The following is a 15,047-nucleotide window of genomic DNA, read 5'->3' on the forward strand; positions in this document are numbered from 1 at the left end:
AAATTTATCATTCCTGTCTTTAAAAGCAATATACAGCAAACCAGTAGCCAACATCAATCAAAATGTAGAAAAACTAGAAGCAATAGCACTAAATCAGATTGCACAATGCTGACTACTACCTATTCAATATAGTATTTGAAGTTCTAGGTAGAGCAATTATACAACAAAAAGATGTCATAGAGATACAAATTGGAATCAAAAAGTCAAAATATCACGATGGTATGATAGTATAATTAAGTGACCCCAAAAATCCCACCAGAGACCTCCTAAACATGATAAATAACTTCAGCACCATGGATGGATATAAAATGATTTCGAACCAATCAGTAGCTTTCTTATACTCAAAGGATAAACAGGCTGAGAAAGAAATGAGGAAATTTACATGCTTCATAGTAAGTCACAAACAATATAAAATATCTTGTTGTCACTCTAACCAAACGAGTAAATGATCTATACAACAAGAAATTCAAGTCTCTGAAGAAAGAAATCAAAAAAGACCAAAGAAGATGGTATGATCTCCCATGCTCATGGATTGCCAGGATGAATACAGTAAAAATGGCCACACTACCAAAATCAACCTAAAGATTCAATGAGATCCCCATGGAAAATCCAACTGGATTCTTCATAGAGTTAGAAAGATCAATTTTCAAATTCTTTGGAATACCAAAAAAAAAAAAAAAAAAAAAAAAAAAAACCCAGGATAGCTAAAACTATTCTCAACAATAAAAGAACATCTGGGAGAATCACCATCCCTGACCTCAACCTTTAGTACAGAGCAACAGTGATAAAACTTAAACAGTTTTGGTACAATAATAGCCAGGTAGATATATGGAAAAAATTGAAGAAGCAAAAGGGAGCCCATACACCTATGGTTACTTGATCCATGAAAAAGTAACTAAAAACATCCATTGGAAAAACAGACAGTTTTCTACAAATGGTGCTGGTTCAAAGACACCCAACAATTAGAAGAATGCAAATTGATCCATACTTCTCTCCTTGTACAAAGCTCAAGTCTAAGTGGAAAAAGGACCTGTGTATAAAACCAGAAACAGTGAAACTAATAGAAGACAAAGTGGGGAAGAGTCCCGAACACATAGGTAACCATGGCAATCTTCTTGCTCTAAGATCAACAATAAATAAACGGGTCCTCTTAACATTGCAAAGCTTATGTAAGGCAAAGCCACTACCAATAAAACCAAATGGCACTCAAAGAGATTGGGAACATGTCTTTACCAATCCTACATCCTATAGAGGGCTAATATTCAATATATACAAAGAATGTAAGAAGTTAGAATACAGAGAATCAAATAACCCTATTAAAGATGAGGTACAAAAATAAACAAAAAATAATCAACTGAGGAATATTGAATGGCTAAGAATCACCTAAAGAAAATTACAAAATCCTTAGTAATCAGGGAAATGTAAGTCAAAACAACCCTGAGAATCCACCTCATACCACTCAGAATGTCTAAGATCAAAAACTCAGGAGATGGCAGATACTGGTAAAGATATGGAGAAAGAGGAACACTCCTCCATTGCTGGTGGGATTGTAAGCTAGTACAATCACTCTGGAAATCAGTCTGGCAGATAATCAAAAAATTAAATATAGTACTATTTGAGGACTCAGCTACATGTCTCCTGGGTAATTACCCAAAAGATGCTCCAACACATAACAATGAAATATGTTCCATTATGTTCATAGCAGCCTTATTTATAATAGAAAGAAGCTAGAAAGAAAGTAGATCTAGTTCAACAGAAGAATGGATATAGAAAATGTGGAAATTTTACAGAATGAAGTACCACATGAAATACTTAGGCAAATTGATGGAACTAGAAAATATCATCCTGAGGGAGGTAACCCAAATACAAAAGAACACACATGGTATGCATTCAGTGATACATGCATATTAGCCAAAAACTTCAAGATAGCCAAGAATCAATTCACAGACATTAAGTTCAAGAAGAAGAAAGACCAAAGTTTGGATGTTTCAGTTCTCAAAAGGAGAAACCAAATACTCACAGATGAAAATCAGGAGACAATGTGTGGAGCAGATACTGAAGGAAAGACCATCCACAGTCTGCCCCACCTGGGGATCCATCCCACATACAGTCACCAAACACAGACACTATTGTGGATGCTAAGAAGTGCTTGCTGACAGGAGCTATATATAGCTGTCTTCTGACAGATTCTGTGAGAGACTGACAAATACAGAGGTGGATGCTCACAGCCAACCATTGAACTGAGCACTGAGTCCACAATGGAGAATTTAGAGAAAGGACTGAAGGAGCTGGAGGGGTTTGCGATATTACAGGAAGAAAAACAATATCAACTAACCAGACCAACCCAGCGACCCCAGAAAGTAAACCACCAACCAAAGAGTACACATGGATGGACCCATGACTCCAGCCACATATGTAGCAGTTGATGTCCTTGTTGGGCATCAGTTGCTGGAAAGACCTTTGGTTCTGTGAAGGCCAGATGCCCCAGTGTAGGAGCATGCCAGGATAGGAGCCGGGAGTAGGTGGGTGGATGGGAGAACACTCTTATAGAAGCAGGGTGAGGATGGATGGAATAGGAGGTTTCCAGGTTGGAAATCATGAAATAGGATAACATTTCAAATGTAATTAAAATAAATATCCAATAAAATATTCTCTCATAAAAAATGAAAAAGTAACATCTTAACCAAAAATAAATTTTCAGTGGAAATATTTTTTTTTGGCTCCTACTTCTGTATCATCATTCATCATCAATAGAATCAGAACACAAAGTCAAACAGGGTAAGATTCGCTTCCAGTCACTGATTCACAGTACATTCTAATGTCTTTCTCTTAAAGGCTGCTCAATCTGCTTTCTTATAGAATTTAGCCTAAAAGATGCTCTGGAATAAAACTTTCCATAAAGAGCTGAGCCCTCACACATTAATCACTAATTAAGAAAATACTTTATTATGCTCCCTACAACTAAATGATGGATACATTTGCATAACTGATTTTTTATCTCCAAAGACATTACTTTGTATCAAGTTGACATAAACATACCAAGCATAATATTTATTGAGCAAAACTCTTCCCTGAAAATGGCATATGACCTCACTAATCATAAAGCATTGATGAGGAACATAGTCCCAGGCATATTTTCCTTAGTATGGTGTTGACTGCTGATTTAATTGAAAAGCAGTTGGTCATGATCAGAATATTTGTAATAAGATCTACTACATTTTTGGGTCATTAGGCAATGGAAATAAGTGCATATATTAATGGGTATTAAGTGAAAGTCAAGTGAGTACAGAGACACTAAATATATGAGCTGACCTACCATATTGTGTACATTGTATGGCACTGATATGCAGAAAAAGTCCTTCCTGTATGTGTCTTTGCTCTGTAGAGTTTATTTTGAATCCCCAGAGACTTTTGAATTTCATCATGTCAAATGGTGTTTCTAACAATGGTATATGGACAGTGTTCCCCATTGGGTGGACTCTGGTAGCTTTGATATTCTTGGACTGAGATAATGACATAATGATTCCAACAATTTGAGAGGCTGATCTTCAGACATATTTTCCACCATGCATTTATCACTTGGATCGAAAGGCTCAGATGGAAAGCCTGAGGGTAGAAAATGTTGATGATTTCTCCAGAGATGGGAGCAAGATGACATGGAATGAATATGTAGCTTAGAGACTTCCATTCTGCAACACTTTTAAATCCACAGATATGCATACACATTCACACATTGTAGCCTTCATCTGGGGTCATTGTTAGTTCCATTTATGCTCCAAGAAACACTCACCATGCCCACTTTGATTTCTTTCTTCTTGATGCTGAAGCTTGCTATGCTCCAGTGCAATTTAGTTATGCCAAGGTGTTTTATATCCTTGACAGACAATGTATACCAGGATGGAGACATGGTGATCAATGTGTTCTTGCCCTTGTATACCTATCAAACAAAACGCACTGAAGGACCAGATAACACAGACATTCATGAAGGGTAAGTGTCTCTAATACTTTAATCCTAGTTCAAATTTCCAAGTTGCATCCTTAATCCATTTTATCACTCCTTCTCAAGCATTTCCTTCTAGAAAATGCTCCACTTTCAAACTTGTAATTACTTTTCTTAGATGTCTTCTATTTTTATGGGTAAACACTGAGCACAAATATATTAGCTAGCAATTTTTAGCACATCTTTCCCTCTTAAAGATGCCATGCAGGACACAAATGATGTTACTTATAAATATAAGTTCAAGTACATGTACAGGTCAGTAATGAAAGTTGTCAACACAAAGTTGCTTCTACAAAAGAGATCCATCACATGCTTCTTTTATGTATTTCCTAGTATCTATACTGACTGGGTGCTACTTTGTGTGTTAAATTCCTTGAGAGACCACCTACTGTATTTCATTATTTCAGATTCATTGGAGATCATGATTTTCTGCCAGGTGTGTTTCTGCCCCTTCCATTTGATAGTATTAGGTAATCTAGTGACTAAAAGTGGACTGCTGTGATATTTCCATTCCCTCTAGTTTGTGATTGCCTCACATATAGTACATACTTTTGACTATAAAGATACCACAACTGCAGTAAGTGAAATAATAAAGTATTAGAGACTTGCAGACATTACTAATGGGTGGCTTCTCTTTCTATGAGCATGAATAATGCCACTGAGAGCAGATATTGCATCTACTGCCCGGAGCTGAGGTGGCAGATGTCTGCCATTTTCTGTTGTACACAGTGTGACAGACAGGTGTCTAGAACAAAAGACAAAAGTTATTGTTTAGAAGCTATCTTATTTCCCTTTAACACCTGTTTGCTGATATTTTAATATTCTTTTTCACTTTCTCCTGTTTGTCTTCTTTTTACCTTCCTTAACTCTGCTATTCACATATGCATGCTGGTGTAAGTGTGTTGCCCTGATTATTTGACTCTCATTGCTGCTGCTCCTCACCCATGCTTAGAGAGATCCAACTCTCTCAGACTTTTATGTTGGTTTTGGGAGTTTTGATCGGCATTCCCTGAAATTCTCAATAAAACATTCAATTTTTATGTGTGTTCAATTTGGTAATAATGTAGCTTTCCAGTGTTGATGACATGCAGCAAATCTGCTTACCCAGAAGCTGACATGTAATAAACCCAGGTGTAAAATTATAAGAATTTTGTCTTATTTTGTCCATGAACCAATCATAATTTTATACATTTAGGGAGTACAAAGTAATTTATTGCATAGATAATAAGGTCTATGATATCAAATTGCATAAAATACGGCATGATATCAAATTGCATAAAATTTCCTATCTTGAAAAATAAGTCATTTGGCAAACTGTACAATTGCACATTATATCAGTTGTGAATTCTCTAATGCAAAGGCATGTCCTTAGTGACAACACTGTTAACCATGCATGGTGTTCTGCCTTCACATTTTATCCATAATTGTCTTCCTGATTTGAAGTGAGGATTTATCTTATTACTGATTATGTCGCATCATCATAATTTGAAAAAATTTAAAAAGGGGGACCGCCCCACTTTGGGCGCCAAAAAATGTTGAGGCCTAAGCTGGCCCACGTTTGGGGGCCAAAAAAATGTTGGGTCCGTACTAGTCCCACGTTTGGGTGCCAAAAAATGTCACGGCTGGAGCAAAATGTTGAGGCCCAGGTTGCCCCGCGTTTGGCAGCCACTGTATCCCTGCCCAAGCTGCCGCTCAGGTCCATGGGTCGGGGTTCAGCAAGAGAGTGAGGGCAGTCACTAGGAATGGAGACCAGAAAGAGTGTGTTTCAATCCCGTTTATTCTTCAGTCTCTCTTCCTCTAAGTGTCTCCCTAATGTCTACTCCTATTCCTAGTGTCTGAATCTCTGTTACTCCAAATTGTTCTTTCTAGAGCTAAATGTCTTCTACCTAATGTCAAGTAATCTGTTACTTTCTATGTCTGTCCCTATCCTTTCATATGTCTCAATTCTAAGCCATGAATTTAGGTCATGCCTTTAATCATGCCCTTAGGTATTGTCTCTAAATCTGATCTCTAAGTCATACCTTTAAGTCACACACCTTTAATCTCACACACCTTTAATCTCACACACCCAAGGTATCTAAACCAAGATTATCAGAGTGTGCTCAGCTGTTGTAGGTTATTGTAATCCAAGTCTCATGTCAGGGTGTATGGCTCAAGATGGCTGCAAAGCTGATAGCTGCTTTCTGCTAAAAGTCGGCCCCCAACATATGCCTACAATATTTTTAATGCTTCAACAGATTATATATGTATATATTAAAATATATATTTTTGCATGTCTTGCTATTCTGTCTTTTTATCATTTATTTTTTCAATGACATGTTACATATTGGTTTTGAAGGATTGTCAAGTGATTATAGGATTAGTGTTTGTTTTGCATATATTCTAGTGTACTGTGTTTAAATAGAAAGACTATATATAGTTAATGAATTTTCTGGTTTATTAAAGTCATGTTTGTACATTATTCTCTAAAAAAAACATGGCTTCACTAGGCCTGGGAAGTTTAGTCAATTTCCATTTCAGTCACAAATTTCTACTTGTTGAGCACATATTAAGTCCAATTTGATCTCTACCTGTTCTCTATGTAGGTAATCCTAGTTACAATGCCACACAAAGTTTGTTCTGTTATATTTATGCTATATTTATTCCTCTGAACTTTCTGTTCTTTGAGACATAGTATCTTATTCTCTGCACTATAGACCAACATAGCTTATTAATAATGTTGTCCTGTATCCACATTTGATGTACTGTAAAAATTCCAGGTTGCAGAAGCCAGCTAATGTTTGCATGCTTGAAAATATGAGTGTATATGTGATTGTATGTGAATGCATCTGTGAATGACTATTTATGTGTATGAGTATGTGTGCAAATATGTATCACTGTGTTTTTAACAGTACATTTGATCCTGTTTGAGAATGAGTGTATATACGTGTGTTTGTATTTGTGTTTTGGCAAATTTGTGAGTATAGTTGTATGGAGTATAGTTGTATGTGAGTATAGTTTGTGAGTATAGTTGTATGGAGACTTTGAGGTGTGTGTGTGTATGTGAGTGTGTGAAGTTCATGAGAGAATTTCAAATTTTGTTCTTTATATCACATCTACTTTGATACAAAGCCCTTTTGTTGTTCATTGCTGAGCTTACCAGGATGGCAGGGTTTTCTGGAATTTTTCTATGTCCTGTCCCATGTTTATATGAGAGTACCAGCATAGGAAATGTGTACTATTTTATCTTAGATACATATATTCAAGTACTAATGCATATTATTGGCCAGTGTTGCTCTTACACTCAATTTGAGAGCTCACATGTACAGCATGACAACTTTACCTGATTCAGATTTACTTTTTGTGCAGTGATTTTTTTAATCATGGAAGGTAGAATCCTAGGAACATAGTATCTTTGTCATTCACATTAATAAACTTATGTCCTAAGGACTCTTCCCTCATGTAGAACAATTTTTTTCTTGAAGATTTTGATCCTCTTTTTCCCTTCTAGATTCCAGAATAACTACATTTGACTATTATTCTAATTTTGATTTCAATATAATATCTGCATGTTTTTAGTGTACAAATAGCTTTATTTATAAAATTATTTTATGCAATTAACGAACATTGATTTGTTAGGATGACAAGAACTTCAAGTTCTTGCAGAAATAAAGTAAAGAAAACCTCAGATTACGTAAAGATATCCCATGCTCAAGGATCAGTAGGATTAATATAGATAAAATGGACAAATTACCAAAAGCAATCTGCAGATTCAATGCCATTCCCAGAAAAATGCCCACAAAGTTCTTCACATATATAGAAAAAAACTCTCAACTCCACATGAAAAACCAAAGGAAAGAAAGAAGTAAACAAAGAAAGAGAGAAAAGAAAAGAAACATAAAATCAAAAACAAACATTGACAATAAAAACATCTTCTGGAGGAATAAAAACACATGACCTCAAGCTGTGCTACAGAAAAAACTGATAAGAACTGCATGGTATTAGTACAGAGACAGACAGGCCTATCAACAGAATAGAATCAAAACCCAGAAATAAACTAACACACCTACAGACATTTGATCATTGACAAAGAAGCTAAAACTGTACAGTGAACAAAAGAAAGCATCATCAACAAATAATGCTCTTCTGACTGGTTGTCTGCATGTAGAAAATTGCAAATTGATCCATGTTTATTACCCTGAGTAAAACTCTAGTGTAAGATGAACAAGGATCTCACCATAAAACAAGATTCACTGACTCTAATAGAAGTGAAATTGGGAAACAGCTTTGAATGTGTTGGATCATGGGAAAATTTCTTAAAATTAGAAGATCCTAAGAAGTTAAAAAACAATAAAGATCCATGTGAGGATGCTTCAATTCCTCTTAGAAGAGAAAAAAATAATCATGGGTGGCAGAAGGAGAGATCAGGGTTCAAGATGGGAGGGGCAGAGGAAACCAATAGGCTGGATCAGATACAAGACAAAAGAGAAGCCTAGAGAGCCAGAAACATGATTGGAAATATGCATCTGCCAGGTGATTGTGACACATGGAAAGGGGGAGGCTCCCAGGACACATTATTGGTTACCTTAGCAGAAAATCACAACAGTTGAGATATAAAATTTGAAAAGACCACCTCAAGTAGTTAGACATGGTCTCAAATGGAGGGATGAGCACAATAGCCTACCATTCAAATTTTCTACCCAAAACTTTTGACCCAAAAGAACTGCAAAAAAATGAAGCAGGGATTGAATGAATTATTGTCCAGTGACCAGCCCAACCCAACATGGGATTTATCCCATTAAGAGGCACCAAACCCAGACATAATTACTGATGCTATGGTATGCTTGCAGACAGGAGTCTAGCATGGGTGTCCTCTAAGAAGCTCTACTACCACCTTACTGAGTCAGATGCAGATAATCGCCACCAAGCATCTGACAGAAGTTGGCAACATCTATGGAAGAGTTGGGATACACTGAAGTAACTGAAGAGAGTGAAAATGCTATAGAATGATAAAAAATGTCAAATAATCTGGACCTCTTGGAGCTCCTAGAGACTAAGCTGCAAACAAAAAGCACATATGGGCTGGACAGACCACCACTACCACCAAAAATACTATCGCCACCACCTTGCACATATGTAGCAGAGGACTTTTTTTCTGACCTCAGTCAGAGACAAAGTGTCTAATCTAGTAGAAACTTGATGCTGTAGGGAGACTGGATGTTTGTGGACACATTTTCAAAGGTGAAGGTGGGGGGAATGGGGCGTAAATCCTGAAAGAGAGAACTGAAGGGGCAACATTTGGATTGTAAATAAATAAGTTAATTAATGATAAAAAGAAAACCAAAACAATGAATTTGAACATATCTCAATACCTGATGACTTATTCAATCAGAATGTATATGGCAGAGCAGAGAAGATCTCTCTCATAATGTGAGTTCTCCATAATGCTCAGTAGAGAATGACATATTTCTGTTTACCCATACCTATTTTTTGAGTTTAAGTTTTTGTGAGTTCTATATGCCAACTCTCTTTCTAATGCCCAGCTACACAATGCCAGTTCCCCTGCTTTGATCCTCAAAGATGCTGAAAAACAATACATAAACTAGTGCCTATATATACATAAATAGTGGAATCACTAAATTTAATTATTTTTTAAAGTAGAAGTCTTGATGTATGGAGGATATGATAGGGACACAGGTAAAAATAAAGCAGCACTGAGAAATTCTTATAACATACATGAGCTAATTCTTACCAAATAAAACAAGAAAAGGTATTTTTGACCTGATACATGCTTATCTGAGCATTTGCATTAATATTTCATAATTGTCAATTGTGTCTAATTCTTGGAGCACATATTTGGTCACTCAACAATGATACTATATTAATTTTTTATGTTGTCATGTATACTCATAATCCATATTCAGAAAGATATTTATATTCAAGTAAGTCATTTCATTGACCACAAACATTGTTTGTTTGTTTTGACTTAATATAAGCTAAATTCATTTGAAAGAATAACTTCCTTTGAGAAAACATCACTTCTAGATTAGCTTGTGAGGAAGTCCATCTTGAACCTTTTGAAATGATGATTGACATTGGGGGAGGGGTGCAATAGGATGCTCTATAGGTACAATAGGTGCCACACTTGAGCTGTGGTTCTGTGTAACATATAAAACATACTTAAGAGAACATGGGGAGCAAAGCAAGGTAGTAAGCAGAATTTCCAATGGCCTCCATTTTAGTACCTGCATTGGCTTTCCTGAGAAGATGGTTGTGACCTGAACACAGTGAAATATGATATAAACCCTTTTCAACCCAAACCACTTTCGGTCAGTGTGTTCATGACAACAGAAAATTAACTAAAATAACTTTTTCAACTATTTATACTCTTCCTTCTAACAGGTCTTCTGCTGTTTTACTTCCAGTACTCATCCATATATCAATTTAACTTTCAAAAGTAGATAACAATATATATATATATAATCATTTTATTTCCTGAAATGTCATTCTGTACTATGTATTATCCAACCATTTACTTTGAGGATGTACTAATTATACTACACTGCATTGACTCCCAATTTTTTCCACAACTATTTCATCCTGGTATAATTTGCACACAATGTTGAGAAGAAAACACTATGATTCCTTAAAGTAGAAGTACATTCATAGGCCACCAAAGGGTGCTGAGAACTATGTCATGTCCTCTGCATTCATAGGCAATGGTTATAACAGCTGTCCTATCTTTGCAGACACCGTATAAACTTTTTACTAAATAAGATTTCAAATTTTCTTCCACATATAAGGTAGTTTCTAGTTTAAGTACACTGTGAACTACACTATTAAACGGAATGAATATTTGTGATAAAAGTTTACAATACTTATATTAATTTCACTGATCCCATAATTTCTCTGAAACAATGGACCTAAAGTTGGCTATGTATTACACAGTCAAGTGCATGTCTGAAAAGGGCATAATCATAAGTAAGCCCACTCTATGAATTTTAATTCTTTAGAAACTATTTTGTGCTATCACGGGTACCAACCTTTTTTTTTCTATGAATTTACAGATGTGAGACACTTGTTATACATTTTAGATTCCCTTAAGAGTTCTTTCCCCTAAATGGAAGAGTATAGACTTAATTTAATAATCAAATGTTTATCAAATGAAAAGACAGTAAGCAAAATAATGAATGAAAATTGAAGGGAAGATAACTTTTCTCAAAAGATTTTGGTATGCTTCGCTGTACAGAATAATATATTTTATTTTAACAATTGATAATGCACATAGTACAACATAATCATCTTTAGTCTCAAAGGTTATTTATAGGAGCATTGAAAAATATTCTCACAATGAGATAAAACTATACACTTCTTTTGTTAGCATTAACTTCTCATATAATCTTAAAAAAATTGCATGTTATAATTTTAAATTAGTTTATAAAATTTAATAAAGTAAATGTCTCCAAGATATAATGAAATAAAATACAAATAAAAACCAGGGTATTAATCAGAGTAAAAAAATTAATACAATTTCAACAATTAGTGAAATATTTCTTGTTTACTAAAATCCAGTACATTTGCATATGGTGACTCTCATATTAACTTAGAAAGACAGAAGCAAGCGTGTGGTGGTGCACGGCTTTGGCGCCTGCCACCAGAATACGGATGTGTCTGACTTTCCAAGTTCGAATCCTGTCCCGGTCTCCCCATATGACTGTCAGTGAGTCTCATGGGAAAAAAAAAGAAAGAGAGAAGTGAAAATACTCCAGATGGCATCATCACACTGGAATGGGATTCAGAATCCAATGGCCAACTCCTATAAAGGAAATGATAATAAATGTAGTTTTTATGTTTCCTGTTGAGTATATCATTCCAGAGAAAACTATAATCAAAGATAAACACATAGGGAAATAGAGCATTGTTTACTACAGTAAAGCAAAAGACACGAATGTAGAATGATAGAACTAAAACCCTAAGCCTTCATCTGTGACATCAATGGACAATATTCAGAGTATACAATGACCAAGTTTATTATGTTCTTAGGGATATGCAATTGCATCAGGCATGTCAGTTTGGAAAATTCCTCAAAGCCCTTTAGGATTTTACATATTAACATTGTCAGAGCTGAGAATTTGTTGTTAGAGAACCAACTGGTGTGTGCTCTTTTCAAGGGGTGACTATTCTACTTGCACTTTACTCCTCATTTACCTCTGTTTCTTCATATAATGCTGAAGTACCTTGGACTTTTTCCTATCTATGTGAGTATGTTATTATTTAGTACTTATCCTGAAAACACACAGAGAAGAAACATTATGTAGACTGATTTCATATATATATGTGTGTGTGTGTGTGTGTGTGTGTGTAACATACAGATTGTTTATACTGTGTGTGTGTGTTTAAAGTCATTCCATGTATTGTAAAAAGCGAGGTGGTATATACAGGAGAACTTGAGGAAAGAAAGGAAAGGAGCAAATGTAATTATATTGGGTTTTTTGTTGTTGTTGTTGTTGTTTGTTTGTTTTTTGTTTTTTTGTTTTTTGTTTTTCGAGACAGGGTTTCTCTGTGTGTAACCCTGGCTGTCCTGGAACTCACTTTGTAGACCACGCTGGCCTCAAACTCAGAAATCTGCCTGCCTCTGCCTCCCAAGTGCTGGGATTAAAGGCGTGCGCCACCACTGTCTGGCGTGTAATTATATTGTAATTCAAAATTAAAGGAAACAATTTAAACTATCCAAGTGATGTAAACTTTACAAGAAGAAAATAATGATTCCCAAAGTTTGGTAGAAAAGGAAACATAGATCTAGCATGTTAAAATGAGAAACCCACAAAATGAAAACACATAAAAAATAAGAATGAGAAACATTAAATGGCATATGGAAAAAGAAATTTACATAAGTCATTCCAGAGAGAGTAAAGTTAAACTAACATAAACTGTGCAAGAAATTTTTTTTTATGAAACTAAAAGTGTGGTCTCATGTGCATGGCAGAATATAAGTGAAGCAACACTAAAAAGGACTTAGGGACCTGGAATCATAAGTAAAAACACTTGTCCAGCAAGCATGAAGATGTGTGTTCAGAATTCCAGCTCACATGTGAAATATTGGTGTGGCTAAATATGCACCTGCACCTCCAGCACAGAAACAGGAGGATCCCTGATGCTTCCTTGTTTCCAGAGGAATTCCAGTCAGTAAGAGATACACTGTCAAGGAAATAACATATGGAATGAGAGAAAAGGACACTAAGTCACAAAGACATCTTTCTCTAGTCTATAAATGCCAGTATAGAGGTTTACATAAAGTATATGTTAGCAAGAATTGCATAACATGTGAACACACAAATAAATAATATTAACAAATATAGACACATAATACAAAATATTCGCAACTCAATGTAAGGTCAGAATAATAAAAGTTAAACAATTATGTTCAAAATCAAAATAAATTTTGATAAATACCCTAGTTACCTGTAGTTTATAGAATTACAAAGGAATACCAAGTCTGGGCATTGCTTCACCAAGTAAGATGTTAGGTTATCTGTAATAATAAGAGAATATATGTAGGACATAAATGAGACAAATGTGGACAAGGGCATACCTGGAATTCAGAATACAGATAAAAATTTATAATTACAAATCAAATTATAAAAACTAAAGATACCTAGTCATTTCTATATTATCTCATTAAATAAACTGTAAACAGAAAGGGGGAGAAAAAAGAATAATGAGAGAAAGTTTCCAGGTTTTTCCCTTGTGTTTAATAAAAAGAATTTGTGATCTAGAACCTACAAAGAGGGCAGAAACTTTATTCTTAGATCACTCTTAAAATGTATTAAACAATTTCAAAAAATCATCAGACCCTACTACAAAACCCTATTCTCAACAAAATCGGAAAATCAGGATAAAATCGACAATATTCTAGACATGCCAGGTACCAAAGTTAAATCAGGATCAGATAAACCATTTAAACAGTCTCATAAAACCTAAAGAAATGGACAGAGTCACTAAAAGTCTACTAACCAAAACCAGAACAAAACAAACAAACAAATCTCACCTAGAACAATTCTATCACACCTCCAAAGAAGACTTAATACAAATACTCTTCAAATTATTCCACATAATAGAAATGGAAGGAATAATACGCAATTCTTTCTATGAAACCACAATTATGCTTATTTCTTAACCACAGAAAAACCTAATAAAGAAAGAAAAATTCAGAACAATTCCCTTTCTGAATATTGATGCAAAAATACTCAATAAAATGTTTGACAATTAGCCGGGCAGTGGTGGTGCATGCCTTTAATCCTAGCACTTGGAAGGCAGAGGCAGGCGGATTTCTGAGTTCGAGGCCAGCCTGGTCTACAGAGTGAGTTCCAGGACAGCCAGGGCTATACAGAGAAACCCTGTCTCAAAAAAAAAATAAAGTTTGGAAATTGAATCCAAGAACACATCAAAAAAATCATCCATCATGATCAAGTAGGCTTCAATAGAAGGATTCAGGGACAGTTCAATATATTTAAATTCATAAATGTAATTCAGTATATAAACAAACTCAAAGAAAAAAACCACATGACCATCACAATAGATGCTGAAAAACCATTTGAAATATTCAACATGCCCTCATAGTGAATGTCTTGGAAAGATCAGGAATTCAAGATTGATGCCTAAACACAGTAAAATCAATATACAGGAAAGCAGTAGGCAACACAAAACTAAATGGAGAGAAACGTGAAGCAATTCCACTAAAATCAGGGAGTACACAAGGCTGACCACTCTGTTCCTATATAGTATTCAAATTCCTAGCCAGAGCAATTAGACAATAAAAGAAGGTCAATGTGATACAAATTTGAAAAGAAAAAAGTCAAAACATCACAATTTTCAGATGATATGATAGTATACATAAGTGATTCCAAAAATTCCAACAGAAAATGGCTTAAACTGACAAACAACTACAGCATAATGGCTGGATATAAAATTAACTAAAATCAGTAGTCTTCCTCTACTCAAAGAACAAGAAGGCTGAGAAAGAAATTAGAAAAATGACACTCTTCACATTCGACAAAATAATATAAAA

General features: G+C 35.1%; 1 pseudogene; it reads left to right on the top strand.

Moving 5' to 3' along the window:
- The first annotated feature begins 3,791 nt into the window (after nt 1-3,791).
- Nucleotides 3,792-15,047, top strand: part of LOC117722645 (vomeronasal type-2 receptor 116-like) — a 32,984-nt pseudogene continuing 21,728 nt past the window's right edge.

Source organism: Arvicanthis niloticus, chromosome 17, assembly GCF_011762505.2.
Source record: "Arvicanthis niloticus isolate mArvNil1 chromosome 17, mArvNil1.pat.X, whole genome shotgun sequence".
Taxonomy (NCBI): domain Eukaryota; kingdom Metazoa; phylum Chordata; class Mammalia; order Rodentia; family Muridae; genus Arvicanthis; species Arvicanthis niloticus.